This window comes from Microtus ochrogaster, chromosome 17, assembly GCF_000317375.1.
Source record: "Microtus ochrogaster isolate Prairie Vole_2 chromosome 17, MicOch1.0, whole genome shotgun sequence".
Classification (NCBI taxonomy): domain Eukaryota; kingdom Metazoa; phylum Chordata; class Mammalia; order Rodentia; family Cricetidae; genus Microtus; species Microtus ochrogaster.
In genome coordinates, this window is record NC_022019.1 from 102718 (window position 1) to 115420 (window position 12703).

At 38.9% G+C, this 12703-nt stretch overlaps 1 pseudogene; it reads right to left on the minus strand.

Moving 5' to 3' along the window:
* Window positions 1-667: 667 nt before the first annotated feature.
* Window positions 668-2964, minus strand: LOC101984100 (annotated as a pseudogene).
* Between the last annotated feature and the right edge of the window lie 9739 nt (window positions 2965-12703).

Below are 12703 nucleotides of genomic sequence, written 5' to 3' on the forward strand. Positions count from 1 at the left end.
TAAAGGTCTCACCTCTAAGTTGATGAACTATATACAGATTGTGCAGAATAAATATGAAGGGATACAAAATAGTCATGCCCAAAAGATTGACTAGAGTCATCTTCATAAATACATATAAAATTCTTATGAAGATAGAGGGTTTTCTGAGATATTTTTCAAAATTATTGGAGGCACAAAATATATATCATTGTGAATATGTAGACTACATACCTCTGGTACAGCCCAAAGATGTGGCTCCATGACTACTATAAAACTAAATACACTGAATGAAATTCTGTTTCTCAGGTGAAAAAGCCAGACCTATAAATATCAAGTAGATAATTACCCCAAAATATGAAGAATAGAAGCACTTTATTTTAAAAAGAAAACACATAAGATTGTGTAAATCCAAAAGTGTTAACTGCTTTCAAGCTTCTATTTTGGATTATTTAGTACCTATACAAGTTTGTTCCCAGAAGCTTATGCATCACTAGTCTCTACTAAGGAAAATGATTCTAAAAATTAACATGGTTTTCAGTATTTAAAATCTTACTATTTATATGAAAGCCTAGAGAGACAAACAAATATCCAGTAGCTTCAAAAGATAAATTAAAGACTCTAAAGTGTAATCAACTTTACCAATGTTTATCTAGATCTGTTTAATATATACACAAGAAAAATATACTCACTATAATTTATCATAAAATAACAAGTAAGGAGTAGCTGTAGGAGATGTAGAAGGGAAAAGAGAATTTTAAAAGTCCTTTTCTTCTGTAACGTTTACTTCAGAATCATCAAAATGCAACCACTTCGCCTCATACTTAAGCTTTGCACTACATATGAAATTTTGTTCTCCAATCCACTCATGTTAATGCCTGTTTGGTCACTGGATTCCTTGTTCCTGTCAGATTCATGGGTCCCATCAGTATCATTAGTTTCAGAATTTCTGTTTTCAGCAAATGCTGTCCCTGAAGCCTTACCAGGATCAGACACGTTGTTGTACGGCTCATAATCTGCTTTGCTCTGTGGCTCATAACCTGCTTTGTTCTTTTGTCCTCCAAGAAGTCCAACAGCTTTTACATTTTTTTTATTCAAAATTTTACTTGGTTGGGTGTTTCCACCAACTCTAACTGATACTTCATTTTCATAATCTTCAGCCACCCGCCTTGCTTCTTCATTCAGTGGCTCTGACTTACTATCTCACACATCTGGTCAAGCACAAAATTCTCTTTATCCAGTTCCAGACTGTTAAGGTTAGTGACTTTAACAGAAGTAGTATAGTGCCCACTGCCAGTGGTAATGCCACTGTGCATCACAACAGCAGATAATCCATAGCTGTCAATAGTTGGCTTTGTGCTCCATTCTTCTAGGGACAGTTTAAGAGGTGTCAACAAAGGAGTGTTGATCCTGCAAAGTCCACCACCATAGCAACCAAACGCCAAGCCACTGGCAGCAAAGCTCTTCAGACGGATAGTGATAACTTCAGGCATATTATCAAATAAGAGCCTTCTCTGTGCTTCTGTATAATGATGGCAATTTTCACAGAAATATTTGTCTGCCCCTACAATTCTTTCCACTGAAGCAAATTGTGAAATTGTCCATCTCAAGGTCTTCATTTCTGTTTTTGGCGCTGGAGAAATTTCAGAGCTCTCCTCAACTTTAGAAAGCTCCTCTTACAGTTCCGGGACAAGAATATCCTGGAAATCGTCTCCTCTTTCTGTTAAGCTTTTATATTCCAAACAGCGAGTCCTTAATTCTAGGTGACCTTGAAATAATTTCTCTACGAGTTCAAAACTAATTTGTTTTGCACATTTGTTTACGGGCTTTCTATCACTAGCAGCCACAGGTGTACCACTGCCTCCTGGAGAGTCGACTGTACCACCATTAGCTGTAGAATCACCTTCATGTTTCCCTGGGTCCTCAACAAGATCAGACTCATTTTCTTTAGATTGTCCTTTGGATCGCTGGTTTGTTATTATTTTCCGTAGACTTCAGAACTTAAAAAGAATTCTGGGTTTCTTAGTTGTAGATTTTAGCCAATTTATTTTAACTTTTGATTTCTTTTGGGAGGGTCTTACACTCTCATATTCAGAAACACACTTGGGGACAATGTTAGGAGAAGCCTCTAATGTGTTGCCAGCAGCTGTTCTTTTTGATCTAGCTTGTCTCTGGTTCTCTTCCAGTGACTGGGATTCCTTGGACAACTTAACTTTCTTCTTCATGTTACCAGGCTCACTGTCACTTTTCCTTTTCCAGTTTCCTTTTGGGAATTTTTCTTTAAAGTCCTCCAGATTCCTCTAACTGCCAATATCTGTGCTGTTGACTCCTCTCATTTCCTCTTTCTGATGAGATTTTTCTTCTGTCTGTAGATAATTGAGGCAAACTTTTCTTTTCATCCCTTTTTCAGGAATTGGCATGTTTCTTGAATGTTTCCTAGAATACACTAGAACACTCCTGTGCATCATGCTGTAGATGACCTCCATACATAGGGTTGAGCTCCCTGAGTGTGGTAAGCAGTCGCCTTGACTGTGTAGCAAGTTCATCTGTATATTTCTCTGGATTAAAGAGAAAACTAGCCTGAAGTTGTTCAACTGAAATTATTAAGGACTGTAAACTGCATATAAGCTTGCCAAAGGATCTTCTTTGCAGCTTCCCTTATCTTTTTGATTAGAGTCATCCTTCATAGCTTCTTTCTTCCTTGAAATAATATTAAATAAGTATTTTACTCCGGATTTAAAACCAGGACAAAAATATAACACCTGAAGAATGTTATTCAGATAGCAAGTGTTGCGGACATTATTTAGTCCCACAAATGGTAACGAGCACTCTCTCCCTTCTCACAGTTTATTGGTGAGGACTGTGCAGCAGGAACAAGCTGGTCAATCTCAGATCCTCTATATTCAGAAGATTTTCTTCATTTTCTTGAGAATCAGTGAAATCTAAGGCTCTTTTAGTTTTCTTTTTCTGAAGTATGACACCAGGCATTTTCTTTTAAAGTTGAGAAGAGTTGACGAGAATTAACTTTTAGCTGTAATCACCAATTGTGTCCGGTCATGGCCCTGAGCGAGTCCACGGCGCCGCCTCTGGGGAGACCAGCCTGGCAGAGTGAGGGCGCGAGAGATAGGCCCCACTGTCTGCGGAGCTGGAGCTGGGCCACCGCTTGGTCCTGCCTGTAGCGGTCCCACTACATCCCAGTTGCAGCCCGGCCAGGGAAGGCTCTCCTGAGCCGCATGGTCCCCACTCCTCTAAAATTATTGATACTATAGTCCTAGATACTTGGGAGGCTGCAGCAAAAGGATCACTTGAGCCTAGGAGTTTGGGGCACCTGGAAAACAGACTCTATCCCTTATGAAACAAACAGAAAACATTGGTGTCTAGTTCCCCAATTATGATGGAAACAGGCCCCTGTGGATATAAAATCTAATAAAAGTTTGAGACATACATTCTGGGAGAGGACACTGCTATACAACTTGGGTATCGAATATTCCCTGTGCTAGTTAGGTGGGGTTTTTTTTGTTTTGTTTTTGTTTGTTTGTTTTATCAACTTGACACAAGCAAGGGTATCTACAAAGAGGAAACCCCAACTGAGGAATGAAGCGTTTGATGCAGGAGGACCCAGCCTACTGTATATGATGCACTCAGAACACCTGGGAAAGGGGTTCTGGTTGTATCAAAAGCAGGCTGAACAAACCAAGGTAGTAATTGCATAGCGCTCCTCCGTGGTCACTGCTTCAGTCCCTGCTTCCAAGTGTCTGATTTCTCTTCATGTTGGACCACAACTACAAACTGAAATAAACCTTTTCCTCCCAAGTTGTTTTTGAGGTAGCTATAGTCATAGCAATAGAGGACAAACTAAGGCAACAAAGCTTTTGGGAACTGGCAGCATCTTCGCAAGAGCTAGAGCTTCAGTGTGTGCTCTTGGGTCAGTGGAGGTGTACCCCTGAAGCTATTGTGGGACCCTGGTATAGTCCTGTCCCTCTCTTGTGCTGTTTTCTCGTTCATGAGGTGAGTGGTTTACTCAACACTCCCTCTTGATGTGTTTGTGGTCATCAAAATTCCCAAACATTGGAATCAGTCCATTTTCAATTAGAACCTCCAACACTGTGAGCCAAAATAAAAATATTTTCTTTTTAAATTAACTGACTTGGGTTGTTAGTTTTAGAGATGGTATTTTGAATGAGACAGAGAGTTTGGCAACAGAGTGGAGATCTGTTAAGACAGCCACAGTTCCACAGCACTGAAAAGCAATGCCAGTAATGGGAAACAAGGCTTCACAGAAGAGCTCAAAGGCACTGTCATCATCTTGAGTTTTTGTTTTGGGACCAGTACTTGAGGTTAATATGCTTTTTTGTTTTTACTCTTTAATAATTTGTTTGCAATTAAAATTTTGAGTAAGTGAAGAAAATTTTTAGTAGCTTTTCTGCTTTCACACATTCTTGGCTCATCCCCATCCCTCCATCACCTTCTCTTGATAATAATGCTCACTTGGGAGTCTGACAAGCTAACACTCAGTCAGGGATGGAGGTCACAGGCCATGTTTTTATCACATTAAAACACCGGCTACTTATACAGCAAACTATGTGTACGAGCCTACTTCCCACAAAGGTAACAAAATACCAGATACAATTAGATTATAAAGGAAACAGACTTATTTTGGCTTATAGGTTTGGGAGGTTCAACCTGTGATTGGCCCCACTGCTTTGGCCTGTGGTGAGGCAGCTTATGCCTGTGGGAGTCATGAGAAGGGAATAGCTTATATCGTTCACTAGGAGCAAAGGGAAAGAGGGAGAGAATGGGGTTTCATAGTCCTCTCAGGAACGTGTCCCCAGGAACTTAAGGACAAGCTATCACCTCCCAATCATGTCACATTATGGACCAAGTCTTCAGCACTTTGGGGTCTTGGGGGAACACCAAATACCAAAGTATAGCTCTGTGTAAGTGTTTGGAATCATCTCAAATTCACACCCTAACCTATGTAGGGAGCTGCTACCTCAGAGAGTAGCTAGCTTGAAGACAAAATGCCTATAGCATAAGTAAACTTTTAAAATTTTTCCACAGAGAAAAGAGAATATTGAGAACCCTGGTGATAATTATGTGCCCAATCATATTGATGGCTGTTAAAGGAGTCAAATTTCAGTCCCAAAATAATATGGTCAATTTTGGTTTTAATTAAAATTTTTATTACAATTATTTGTGCATGTATCGTGCATAATATTTATCTTTACATATAAAGGTATTTATTATCCCATGTATCTATTATACCTTCGTCTTATATTATTATGTTGATGGTAGGTTTTAGATATTTATGACACGTGTCCCAGCCACCTCAGTAACATTTCTGGTTGCTTCAGATACGAGGGTAATTATAGAGAAAACTACAGTAGTAGAAGCCCAATTTTTCAAGCATAGAATAACACAGGAGGGAGAACAACGGCGAGCCCTAGACTTGGAGGAGAATGGGTAGAGAGAGCAAAGGGACATAAGGATCTTCAGATGGAACGGATGGCGTTGGCCATCTCAGGTCTGTTAGAAAAGAATGCCTTCTGGACATGTTGCCTGAGGTGAGGTGGTCTCGGATTCTAAGGATCTGTGGAATCAGTTTAGAGCTGAAAGTGTAGGTGGCAAGGTGGACAAGTTGCTTGTAATAGACTGAAGCTCAATGTAGCCGATTTGGTTAGTCTAGTTTAGCAGTTCTGGAGAGGAGACAATATTCTTATCTGGCCATTCAGAAAGCAGCCTTAGTGTGCTCCTGGCTGGGCACTTCAAGGTGCTATGTGCTTTTTCATTTTCCAGCCACTCAGACACAAATAATCACACAAAAACTATATTAACTGTTTTGGCCGATGGGTCAGGCATATTTCTAGCTAGTTCTTACGTCTTAAATTAACCCATTTCTATTAATCTGTGTAGCACCACAAGTCTGTGATTACCAGCAAGGTTCTGGTGTTTTTCTCCTCTGACAGCTACATAACATCTGCTTGACTCCATCTTCTTTCCTTTATCTCTGCTTGGATTTCCCACCTTGCTATATTCTGCCCTTCCATAGGTCAAAGCAACTTCTTTGTTTTTTTTTTTTTTAAATCTTTGGAAGTAGTTTAATTTTTTCTTAAAAAAATGTACTTTTACATTATGACATAAACCTGTAATCTGGGAGGTTTCTGTAGGAAAATCATGAGTTGGATGTCAGCTTGAGCTACAGAGGGAGCATAAAACCTGGATAGTGAGATACCATTTTAAAAAACTAAAAGTATATGAATTAATTACAGCAAAACAAAAACCAAATGATGGGGGAAGCTTTTGTTATCCAATCATCTTTAAGAGGTGGATCCAAGGGTGAAGCGTGGTTTTCTGAGACCCCTAGAGAAAAACATGTGCACAATCTATAGAGCTGACTTTAAGGTTGGAAATTGACTCTGTACTTCTCTACAGCCAAGCTCACTGTCAAAAGAAACATTGAGTTTCTGTCTCATATCGGGAGCCATCTGATATGGGACAGAAAAATGACTTAAAAAACTTACTTCCTCCATGTCTATTTTGTCTATATCATATTCTTTATTAAATGTATGTCTCTATGAATAATGTTTAAGTTTTCCACAATTAACAATCAATTTTCCTACAGATCCTTTTCCTACAGTAATCTTTAAAGTTTCCAGAGAAAAGATGGGGCCCCACAACAACAACTCCACCTGGTTGAGATGATGTCATGATGCTAATAGCACTACTATAACACTGGTTTTGGGGTACCAGCTGCTAAAATGGTGTACCTTCTCATGATGTTCTGGCCAGAACTCCAAATAAGAACTTTGAAAGAAACCTTATCCAGTGCTTGCTTGGATATCTTTTGCAACTATACTAGACAGTAATCTTGAAACTTAACCATCATTTTACTTTTCCAGGATCCCATGAAAAGGACATCGCCCTCATGACAGTGGAAAGCAATTCTCGACGATGGCACCTTTGGCCTCCACTGGAATTTTTTCAGACACTTCTTTCTGTGTCCTGCAGAATGTCTGGCAGTCTCTTTCATGAAGTAGTAACACTGAAGGCAAATTCCATAGCAAGTTTCTTCAATGCCCATCAACCTCTCTGAAGTAAGTGGTACTGCAGAAGCATATATGTTCACTTTTGAGAAATGTATAAGTTCTTAAAACATTTTAAGTGCCATATTCTGTAGGTCTTTGAAGGGTTTGAAGAATATGTATCAATTTGAAATACATTTCTGTACATCTAGAATACCTAATGAACATGACTATAGTTTTACTATTATAGATGACTATCTATTAATCCATAATTTTTAATGATACAGTAAATTTTTAAATGAACTGTATAAGCATAATACCTTAAACAAGAGCAGAAATATACATTTAAAATTGACCTTAAATTTGTATCAATAGACCAAGATCCATACCAAAGCAAAGTATTCATCTTTAACTGTGCTATATGGTGTTGGACAGACTTAATGACACTAGAGCTGTGTAGAAGTCAAGAGTATGATTGACTTGGAATTATGGAACAAGCTGTGTATATGTGGGGGTATTCAGGCTGGTGATATAATTCAGCACAGGGACTCTGTTCTTATGGAAGGTATGACAAGATCTGGGAAAGGATTCAAGCTGGGGTAACATATCCAGGTGGAATTCAGGCTGTGAGACTCCAAAGAGATACAGACTATGGAGCCATGAGCTGTGGATCATGCATAGTTTTCTAGTGTTACATAATAAATGGCCATACATTCATTTGGTGGCTTAAAAGCAATTCTCCTGGGTTAGTTTATGGTTTATGGTTGGACTACAGAGATTAAATCCAGTCAAGCTAGAGGGTGACCCTTTCTGGGTCTTGGGATCCTCTTGCAAGCTCACAGGATTTCTAGAAGTCAGTCCCTATCTTTCTGGCTAGCTCTTAGTCAGGGCCAATGACTAACAAGGCACCCATATGTTTTTATATCCTTGCTCCTTCCTATCAGGGACTGATTTCTCCCACTTGTCTGCTTCTGTATTCTAGATTCAGACCCGAAGTCAGTATGGAAAGATGAGTAAGCAGCCATAGGCAAACAAAGGGCAAGTAGAGGCAAGCACTGAAGTCAGAAAATGGAACAGTACAATAGGCACAGTGGTATTGGTGAACGTTAGAAGACTTTGTTGTGAAGCTTATTTTCAGTTAACTCAGTGAATGTGTTTCTTGCCCTCTAAAATGGAGTGTTGCCATTGAGGTTGGTCCTGGACAGGAAACTAAGGGTCTTGAATTACAAATGCAGAGATCTGGGTTGCCGCATGTGCTTTACTTTGGTATGGGGCAATGTCTCATCTTTATAGCATCTCGTTCAGTAAATAGAAAACTGGAAAAAAAAGAAAACTGGAGCACGTGAGAAGCAATTCTACCCACTTTATAATATTTTCAGAATCCTGAAATGCAATAATTTTATTGAATATGTCTGGCAGCCAGATACTGACAATGGCAACTTATTTTCAGCAATATAATTGGTTCTAGTTGCATGAAATTTCATAGGATGCTAAATCATTTAAGTAACAGCATCATTTTAGCAATCAGCAATGTTTTCTGCAAGCTTAAGAATATTTCCACTTGCAGAAAATTTTGCTAATAATGAGAACCTACTGGGAACAGATCAAAGTACTTAGTTAAATCAAGAATTTTATTGATTAAATTTGTTTGAAAAAAATTCCAGAAAAATGCTATAGAATGATGTCCAAACTGCCACTCTAAAATCTTTCCCCCAGAAAGCGCTTTCTAAGATAACCTGAAATCTAAATAGACAGATGTTGATAGATCCACTTTATTTTGTTTGGAAAGTTTCTTAGAAAACAATCCATTAACCACCACCAATGCAGGACACATTCCCTCCTACAGGTGAAAACCTATCCCTTACCTCCTAGGTCTGCCCTGTTTCAAACAACAGTATGTACTGAATGTGTGTGTAATGGGTGTGAAAAATGCTGTGCTTTGTAGTCACAGTTATCTAGTTTTGCCTTCTTAATAGAGCTGGAGATGTAACTCATTAGAGTGTTTGCCCCAGCATGCACCAAGCTCTACATTCCATCTCCAGTAGCAATGGCAGAAACCGTCTGTACTGGTCTACATGGTAGAAAGAGGTGTAGCCAGAAGATCTAGTCATTCTTGGCTACACACAAAGGTCAAGGCCAGTGAAATCTATATGAGAATCTCTTTCAAAAAGAAGCCCTTCAAAAATTCTAAAACATTGCAATTGTTTTCCTATTTAGAAACTAAATATTTAGTACTTCTGCTGAGAGCAGTGGTTCTCATGCTGTGGTGAATCCCAACCATAAAATTATTTTTGTTGCTACTTCATAATGGTGATTAATTTCACTACTGTTATGAATCATAATATAAATACATTTGGAGACAGAGATTTACTAAAGGGGTCATAACCACAGGTTGAGAACTTCTGGTTTAGATCCAATAGCATGTTTATTGGTTTATTCCAATAAAGACAATATCACTATCTTCTTTTATTACGGAGCCTGTTTAAATGTTTGTATGTGGAGCTAGAGAGATGGCTCAGCAGTTAAGAGAATTTTCTAGTCTTGCAGAGGATCCAGCTTGGTTTCCAGGGACCCACATGGTGACTCATAATCATCCATAACTTCAGTTTCTGGTGATCCAGTGTAGCCTTCTGATCTTTGAAGTTACCAGGCATGTGCATACATACAAACAGGCAAAACACTAGTGCCATTAAAAAAAATAAAATACTGAGTTTGGGAGCCAAATCAAAAAGAATACCCAAACATACCAAGATATGTCACATCAGGGCTGTATCGCAAAGCGTTGTCTACAGACTGGGAACCTCAAACAACTTACTATTCTTGTTTTCTTACCCTTCCTGGGAGTAGAGTTCAAGATCAAGGAATCAGCAGAACTAGTATCTTCCAACACACCTTTCTTGACTTGTAGATAACTGCTCTCTGTGACTTTGCACAGATGACCTATTGTGTCCACAGTCTTTATTCTCTTCATAATTTTATAATAAAAACAAGAATTATTTGGATGGGATTTTAATTTAACCACCTCTAAAGACCTCACTTATGAATACAGTCTCCATTATGTTGGCATCAGGATCTAATTATATGACTTTTGAGAGGATGCATCTCATCCAATAGCACAAGCCAGATTTAACTGCTTTTTTGTTTTGTTTTCTTTTGTTTTTGCATGGTGGCAGTGAAGGAGGAATTGGGAGGTTCTGGAAAGGGGAGAGCAACAGGCAGACTTGGAAAAATAGCTTAAGATGATGAGATCTTTGCCATGTAAGTGAAAATTTTGTTATGTTGACTAGAGTGGTTATGCTAGTATGGCTATGCAGTCTGATAGCTGAAGCTGTGCCCTGCTTCTATCTTTTCAAAGGGAAGTATTCTTCTTAGGTTCTCAAGTTTCTCATGATTGCTAACAAGGAATATCATTGTTTGCATGGCTTTATGCATTCTTTATATTCTTTTGTGCTACCATGTTTCCTCAGGTGGAGGAAGCCGTAGATGAGGCCAATTGCTTGTAATTATGCCTTGGAAAAAAGAATGTGCCTTAGAAAATGATGATTTATCCAGCAACTGTTCAAAACAGATGTTAGGACCTATAGCCTAACATTAGGCAGAACTTGGGGGTTCCTTCAGAAGAAAAGGGGGAAGAATTGTAGGAGTCAGAGAGGTAAAGGACACAATGAAAAAATTCACAGAATCTACTAATCTGGGCTCATAGGGGACACAGAAACTGAATTGACAACCAGGGAGCCTGCACAGAATTGACCAAGACACTCTGCATATATGTGACAATTGTGTAGCTTGGTTCTTTTATAGAACCCCTAATGGTGGGAGCAGGGGTTGTCTCTGACTCTTTTACTGACTTTTTGAATCCTACTTTTCATTCTAGGTCACGTTGCCCAGCTTTAACACATGGGAAGGTGCTGTGGGGCAATGGTCTTGTACCCTGTAAAGCTTTCTCACTTGTATTGTTTAAATAAAATGCTGATTGGCCAGCATACAGGCAGGAAGTATAGGCAGGGTGACCAGGTAGAAAGTAGAGGTGGGGCAACAAGAACAGGAGAATTCTGGGAAAAGGAAAGGTTCAGTCTGCAGTCATCACCCAGGCACAGAGGAAGCAAGATGAGAATGCCTCACTGATAAAAGGTACCAAGCCAAGTTGCTAACACAGACAAGAATTACGGGTTAATGGAAAGATGTAAGAATTCGTTAATAAGAAAATCTGAACTAATAGGCCAACCAGTTTATAATTAATGTAGGCCTTCCTCTATGTGTTTCTGTGGGACTGAATGGCTATGGGACCAGGTGAGACAGAAACCCCAGCCAAAAAAAAGGTGTCTAATATGGGGTAACTATATCCACATAAAACCTGAGAGAGCTTGGGGAGTAATTCTAGAAACAAAAGAACAGAGTTAAGCACAAGTTCTTGGTAGCAGCATCTTCTCAGGTGGCTCTGTTTGCTAGAGGCAAGTGCATCTCATTTAAGAGAGGCTTCCTGACTTAGCTTTAGCTGTAAAACCATAGCAGCTCTTTTAAGAGCCCCCATCACAAAACACTTAAATGGTGTTTATGAATAGCTGACAGCAGGCTTCTTGGTAGTGGCATGGACCTTGAAACTTTATAGAGTTGTGGCAATAAACATGGCTCCAGTCAGTACCTCTGCCACAAGGCTAGACTCTCAGAAAGGTAAGGAATGGGGTGGATCCAGCCATCAAAACCACAGCTTTAATCCTAGCCATGCTGCTTAGCATATTAAAGACACATGTGGTCAGAAAAAGAAAGATATACAGTAAAGATAGAGTCAGATGAAAAAAAAAACCTCTAAATGATTTAGAATGGGTTAAAAATATATGTAGGCTTGGGAGAGAAAATAAAAAGGATAAAGTCGTTTTAAAAAAAAAAACAAAGCATAGATGGGCATGGTGGTACACACCTTTAATCCCAGCACTTGGGAGGCAGAAGCAGGTAGATCTCTGTGAGTTCAAGAACAGCCTGGTCTACAGAGTAAGTTCCAGGACAGGCAAGATACACAGAAAAACTCTGTCTCAAAAAAAAAAACAAAAATTAAAAACAAAAAGAAATAGAGTTTAAAACAGAGCTACATAAAGATGGAAACCATGCAAAGAATCTGGATACTGTATGTTATTGTGTTGTCTTTGAATTTCTTGATGGCTGAGGAAGAAGCAACAACTGCTAAAAGACATTCGATTATATATGCAGCTGGATTAATCCGACATAGATATTTCAAAAGCCTTGACTTTAAACTTTAAATCAAAATATATGTTACTTTGTATAAGAAGTTTTGCTTTTGTTTTCACAGGAAATGAGAGGCTGTGGATTCATTCTGGCTTAAGAAAAATCAGGTTTGATCAAGGAAGAACCGCCCTGAGAAATCTCCGGTAGGAATGGATGACCCAGATGTCTGAGTTCTAAATCCAGAACAGCCTCAAGACTGCTGGATGAGATTATCAAGCCTCATAGAATATTCCAGTCAGGATTTGACCATAATTCTAAATTTTCTTTAGGTCCCCATAAGATTATCAGCACCCCCAATCAGCAGGAAGTCATCTAGAAAACTATGCCCACATTTCCAAAAAATGGATTTTGGATTTTTTTGTTTAGAGTGTTGGCTACAAGTTGTTATGGATAATGTTCAGGAAAAGAGGTAAACAAAGGAGATCAGATTCTGAGTTTTTGTTTTGAAAAAAAGGGGGGAATGC